This window comes from Neltuma alba, unplaced genomic scaffold (genome assembly GCF_004799145.2).
Source record: "Neltuma alba isolate B1F8T4 unplaced genomic scaffold, ASM479914v2 tig00005825_pilon, whole genome shotgun sequence".
Taxonomy (NCBI): Eukaryota; Viridiplantae; Streptophyta; class Magnoliopsida; order Fabales; family Fabaceae; genus Neltuma; species Neltuma alba.
In genome coordinates this window covers 19,774-26,944 of record NW_021634243.1, presented here as the reverse complement: position 1 = coordinate 26,944, position 7,171 = coordinate 19,774, and the positions used below count along the sequence as shown (strand labels likewise).

General features: G+C 34.0%; 1 pseudogene; it reads left to right on the top strand.

The window, feature by feature from the left end:
- Positions 1-46: 46 nt before the first annotated feature.
- On the top strand, positions 47-2,502 carry LOC114748797 (beta-glucosidase BoGH3B-like; annotated as a pseudogene).
- Positions 2,503-7,171: the final 4,669 nt, after the last annotated feature.

Below are 7,171 nucleotides of genomic sequence, written 5' to 3'. Positions count from 1 at the left end.
TTATGTTATCCATATTTCAGGAACAAGGTCATTTGCCAGTGCCAAGCACTTGTTGGAGATGGAGGTACTGAGAAGGCAAAAATGAAGGAAATACAGTACTACCATATGAGGAATTAGAAAAAATTCACATGCTCCTTATTTGGACTGCATTTCACAGGGGGTTTCAACCATTATGGTTTCTTATTCTAGTTGGAACGGATACAGACTCCATTCTCACCGTTACCTTATTACTGAAATTTTGAAAGAAAAGCTGGGTTTTAAGGTAAGACAACCATGATAGGAATAAGTGCTGAAGTTGTTCTTCTATGCTGTTCTGTCTCTCATCCAAAAGGATAAGGCTCCTTTCAGTTTTATTACACTACCATAACTGTAGTTCTTTTGCTTTTTCATCTGTTTCAATGAACTTAAACTAATCATCTTTTTCAACTTATACCATTGGCTCTGCTATAGGGTTTCATAATTTCTGACTCAAAGGGACTCGAAAGGCTTTGGCCCGATTTCCCAAGCAGCGTCCCTTGTGGTTCAGGTTACCGAAACTGCATCTTGTTAGCTATTAATGCTGGAATTGACATGGTATAGATTTTCAATTCTAGAAACCTTTATCATGGTTTGCTTTTCTGAGTTTCTCCCCTTCTCTTCCCTCATCTATTCCAGAAAAATTGCAGGTGATGGTGCCTCCTAGGTTCCAACTCTTTATTGAACAGCTGACTTCTCTAGTAGAATCAGGGGAAGTACCAAGAGCCAGAATTGATGATGCTGTTGAACGAATATTGAGAGTGAAATTTGCTGCTGGTCTTTTGAATCCCCTTTGTCTGACAGATCTTTGCTAGATGTAGTTGGTTGCAGCGTAAGAATAATTCAGCATAATTTCAAATTCCTTTCACAAGTTTAACCAATTAAGCTGAATTTGTTTCCCTTGATCTTACTTGCTTATCATAATGTAGAGGGCGTGGGTTATCCCTACGATTGCACTTGTACATCTCCCTGCATTTTGAAACGGTTCTCAAGTTCTGTTTTGTCAAAGTTGGCTTGAGGTTTCAATCATGTAAATATCTTTTGCAATTTCCATGCTGTTCTATTCTTATATTCAATTTCCTTTATCAGTGATTTCCAACTTTCTTTTGTGGAAGTATTTCAATGTGCAAGAATGACTGATTCCATTTAAATCAATGCCTTTTGCATTTTCATGTAAGCTTTACTTTCATATTTTATCTGTCAACGTCAACCTAGGTGGTACAAATCTTAGTGTGCATCTTTACCCTTTTAGAATTGATTGCTTTCCCTTTCCTATATAGTTAATTCGATCGATCTCCATTTGCGTCCTTCAAAATCCGTTTATAATCCACTATTTCTGCAGCATCATAGAGATCTTGCACGTGAAGCAGTTCAAAAGTCCCTGGTTCTGTTGAAAAATGGAAAGCATGAGGGCAAACCTTTCCTTCCTTTAAATAGAAAAGCCAAAAGGATTGTTGTAGCTGGAAGCATGCAGATGATCTCGGCTATCAGGTGGAGGCTGGACAAAAAATTGGCAAGGACTCAGTGGGCAGATTACAATTGGTATGCCTTTGTTTTACTTGCATGTCCAAGGCACTCTGTTCATGCCCATAAATCACAGATGAACCGTTTATGATTTTGATTGTCTCATGATTACTGAAAATCATCACTACAAGGACCTCAAGATCTCACTACACATGCATAATAATCCTATGCTTCTTAGGATTCCTAAAGCACTAGGTCGTAGCTTCCCTCTGTGTGTGTGGGGGGGGGCGGGGGGCGGGGGGGAAAGCTTTAGCAAAAACAATTCAAACAAATCCTCACTTGATCCATTACCCTAAACATCTCTACTTTATCTAGCACTCAAGTAATTATCAATCTGAGTCTCTCTTCTGATCTATAAATTGGAGAATTCGTCTAACAATTACGTCCGTTCCTGCCCAACTGTAATTTTTCCTTCTTTGTAACACACTCTCACTTGTGCGACATGGTTATTACATCTTCCCTTTGCACACTATTTTAGGGACAACACTCTTGGATGCCATTAAGGAAGCCGTAGGAGATGAAACAGAAATTGTTTTTGAGCAGAATCCATCAAAAGAGACCCTAGAGCGCGATGACATATCTTTGCCATTGTGGCTGCTGGTGAAGCTCCCTATGCTGAGTCACGGGGTGACAATTCTGAGCTGGTGATCCCCGCTAATGGGATTGACACTATCAGCTCAGTTGCAGACAAATTCCCAACACTGGTTATTTTGATATCTGGAAGACCCTTAGTGTTAGAGCAATGGCTGTTAGAAAAGATTGATGCTCTTGTTGCTGCTTGGTTACCTGGTACTGAAGCTCAGGGAATCACAGACGTTATCTTTGGGGACTATGACTTCAAAGGACAACTTTCCTATGACTTGGTTTAGAAGAGTTGAGGATCTTGATGAACCAGCTAATGGGGTTAAACCACATGAGCCCTTATTTCCTCTTGGTTTTGGGTTGAAATATACTGAGGGCTGAAATCAGGATTTGTTTCAGTTCAAACCTTTTACATGTATATGCATTCATATACTGAAAGAGAATGATACAAAGAAATGATCCTATCTCATTACTTTCCATTGACTATGTCAAATTTACTAATATTATTGCAACATTCACAAGTTTGATTTGCTTTCAAGATCATGAACTACTTGAAGTTGAAATCATTGCTGTACTAAAAGGATGAGGTGTGAATTACATTAATTATACACTGTAAGTACCAAAAGTAAATTCAAGTGAACCAATTGATATGGAAATAAATTTAAGTGAACCAGTTGATATGGAAATGATCTTCCTGCTGATCTAAGTGAAATTTTGGTCAACATTGTTGAGAGCTTGAGAGAGAGAGATGCATCATAGAATCCTTAAAATTCTTAGAAAAAATTAATGTTTTAGTCTTTCAACTTTTAACTTAGTTGTGACTTAATCCTTCAATTATGACTTGGAACGACTTAGTCTTGAACTTTTAGCTCAGTTAAAACTCAGTCTTTAATTTTTTTCTTTATTTAATAAATTAATGGTTCTTACACATGACTCATCCTACATGGCAAAAGGGGTTGCTGACACGAAGAAAAAAATGCTGATGTGGCTTCCAAGTAAGCTCACCATGGCTGGAATATGGTCCTGTATCTCCCACGGTCCTTAACGCCAGAGATAGACAAGAGTCTTGCACTCTCGCTTCTGGATTACTATGACAGAGGAGAGGACTGAGAGAAAGGAGAATTTATGAAGGAGAAAAAATGAGGGAGTATGGGAATTTGCGCAATATAAAGATGTCTCCCACTCTCCCATCTTCCATTTCACAAGTTCAAACACTATCCACCAGTAGTGAATTTTCCATTGCAGGTAGGTGGATTTCTTCAAATTCTATTTTACTTTCTACTCATTGATTTCCAATCCATTACTTGTTGACATTGCCCCAGGTCCCTTCACTCTAACGTCATCGTTTGCGTCTCCAAGCCCAGGAAAGTTGGCATCGCCTGCCACTGTTTCCCAATCAGAGCAACAGGCGACTTCCAAGTCGACGACGCCATTGTGGGGAGGTTCGTGGGAAGGAGAAGGAAAGGGAAAGGCGACACGGCGGCAGTTATTGGACCATATTCCAGCCATGGTGAGCTTACTGGGAAGCCACATCAGCAGTTTTTTCTTAAGCTCTGTTTGGTTGGAGGGGAGGGGAGGAGAGGGGATAAGTGTGTTTAGTTAGAAAAAATAGAGGGGAGATGAAGGAAGAAATTTATCTTTTAGTGCTCCTCTCTCCTCCCCATGCTCCCCTCCAAATTTGAGATTTTTTGGAGGAGAGAGAAATATTATATCTAATATTAATCAAATTATCCATATTAACTTTTTAATATTCCAAATTTGTCTATCTTATTAAAAATCATTTTTTCACTTCTTTTTCTTTTTAGCCACTAATAATATTTGATAATTATAATATTATAATATATACATATAATATATATTAATATATACATATCATAACATGTGTGTATTATAATTATATATCATAGCGCGTGTATTATAATCTCAGATAACATGCACATATATTAATATATACATATCATAACGTGCGTGTTATAATTATATAATACATATATATCATATATCTTAATACATATATTTATAAAATTAATGAGATAGAATATTAAATTTTTTTATTAAATTTTCTAATTTTTTTAGTTTTATCATTTTTTTTATCACATGTAAGTGAGATAATTGGTTTTTTTTGAAATTGACAAATTAAGAAATAATTAATTTTGATATAAATATTGTAATAAAAAAAATCAATCTAAATACAGAGATAAGAGTATATTTATCAATTTATAATTACCTCCCCTCCTCTCTTCTTATGAACCAAACAAGAAATCTTCCATCTCTTTCCTTCCCCTCCAACCAAATAAAACTAGACCTCCCCTCCCCTCCCCTTAATTAACCTCCCATCCCCTCCCTTTTGTTGACCCAAATATAGCCTTAGTATTAGCAATCTCTTTTGCCATGTAGAATGAGTCATGTGTAAGAATGATTAATTTATTAAATAAGAAAAAAATTAAGGATTGAGTCATATCAAGTCATTTAAGGGATTGTATCATAATTAAATTAAAAGTTGGACAAACAATTAATTATTATTGAGTCATAGTTAAGTTAAAAGCTGAAGAACAAAAAGATTAATTTTTCCAAATATTTATTAACAATACTCTTCTAGTTCTTAATGTATGATTTCATTGTGGAGTTGATATTGCTCATAAATGTTTTTATATTTATCAATTTCTCAAATTATCTTTAGTGATAATCCCTTAATAATAATCAAGTATGAAAGATATAGAAATTTTTCATATTTATTAAGGAAGATGAATAGGGTGTTTTATGAAAAACATGTCATATTTATTATAATTAACTAACTCATATAATTTTTTTAATCTAATCTAATCAAATTGGTTAAGTATCTGTTTAATTGAGCATTTTAGGAGATTAAAAGCAGCCTATTCAACCCACAAGTATATTTAAAAATTTAGTGCGTGATTGAACTTTTGGCCCATCCTACTTATGCGCCAAAAGTTAAATTGTGAAGCAAGATTGGCTTAAGTAAGAAAAAGCTGCTTATTACTTATTTACCACGCTTAAAAGTGGTTGATGAGGATCATTAAAACATAATAATTGCTCACTCTTCTCCCTCATCCTCCTCTCGCCCGGTCTCAACTTCTCGCCTCTTCACGCTCGTTCTCTTCTTGGTCCTTCACTCCTTCTCAACCGAAGAAGTATGTGAATAATCTATGGCATAATGTCTATCTCTCCATGCTGCCATTTGTGTCGAATAGGATACTAGGCCTTTTGACACCTTGATCCAAATAATTCATTGATATATGGAGCCCCCTATATGCAAAAATTTTGTGAAAGTTTTTTCCAAGCAATGTCAATGTCCCTTTGGGGTCAGTGCCATAAAGCACTTTCAATAGTTTAACTTATGGAATGGCTCAAGCCATAAACAAGGACAAAATAAAACAAAAACAAAAGAAAAAGAAAAGTGACGCCGTGATATCGATACTTCACTCGTTGCTTCTCTTACGAGGATTTGCATCTCATGTAAAAGTTTATATTATTTTATTTTACAGTACATCCGATCCTAACTAAATCTCATATTTAGGACTAGAGGTAATATCTCTTCTTCCCTATACCCTTAATTATTGCAATTTTTTAGTATTCGGCATGAGGTTTTGACAAAAAAAAATTATTGGGCCTAAATTATTGTAATTTATTTTCGCTAGGCAGATATATTTTTCTATCAGAAGCAATAGCTCTCCCAAAAGGATTTGAATTTCCATTCACCCATTATGAAAGGACAAGTCCTTTCTGTTAGAAATAATCTCTGTTGGTTGTTACAATTTATTTTGTTGTTATTATTCCTAAATAATTTTTAATAATCTAACATATATTTGTAAGTCAAAACCTATTAAAATATTGTTATTAAACTTAATTTAAAATTTATCAATTTTAATTTTTTTAATTCTCCCTCTGATAATTACCCATCCAATAATTTTTACTAACCTAACGTGTATCTGCAAGTCAATTTAGATATCAATGTACTTTATTTTTCAAGACATGAATATGAAAAGTAGTTGAGGGCTTCAACCGAAAAAAAAAAAAGAAGTAAAAAGCTAGGAATTTGTTTAATTTGTAAATATAAGATCTAAATCTAAATCTACCTTATTTTAAAATTTTAAAATTATTTTACCAACAATCATATTGATTGCATATAGTCAAAGGGGTTTTCATCAAGAAAGTTTCCATTGCAAATAATTAAAAAAACATTTTAGAATAATCAATATCCATTTATTACAAATAATTAGCCTAAATAATTTATATCATTTCATGTAATCAATTCTCTGACTTCTATATTTAACATTAGATAAGATGTTATGAAATTAACCAATAAAGAAAGTAGATTAGAGAAGAGATGTAGACAAGAAAATAAGAGAATGATATTGTATTCCTTCACTTGCTTCACTTGCATTATAATACAATGGCATGCCCTTTTTATAGACATAGTCTTACATATAAGTTATACTATTACTTAAATGATAGATAGTGAACAATAAATCACATGAATGTGAAGTGGGGGTGAGTTACAAGATTAAAGGCATAGTGAAGAAGTAATGGAATAGTGAAATATTAATGTTTATTGCAAGTAGTAGGAGTTGATGAAGTTGAAGAGGAAGAGGAGATGGACATCCACATTTGATAATATTCATTACACTCCCCCTTAGATGTCTATTGACTATTATATAAGGATGTGCCTCATTAAAAAACTTCAACTAGAAAAAACCCTGTGGGACAAAAACCTAGCAGAAGAAAAAGAGTACACATTCATTCATACACTATTCAGTGCTGTCTCATTAAAAACCTTGCTAGGAAAACTCAGTGAGAAAAAACTATAGACAAGGAAAAAAGAGTACAGCGTGTATTAACCATCCCTCTTGATAATATCAATTGACACCCCTAAGTCTGTGACATCCGATATCATGAACAAGCTTTTAAAATATTGTAATAGGAAGTGACTTGGTGAGCAAATCTTTTAGATTTTTATTTGAATAGATTTGCTAGATATATATTTTACCATCTTTTGAATATTATGAGATAAATACTCCATTTGAAATTA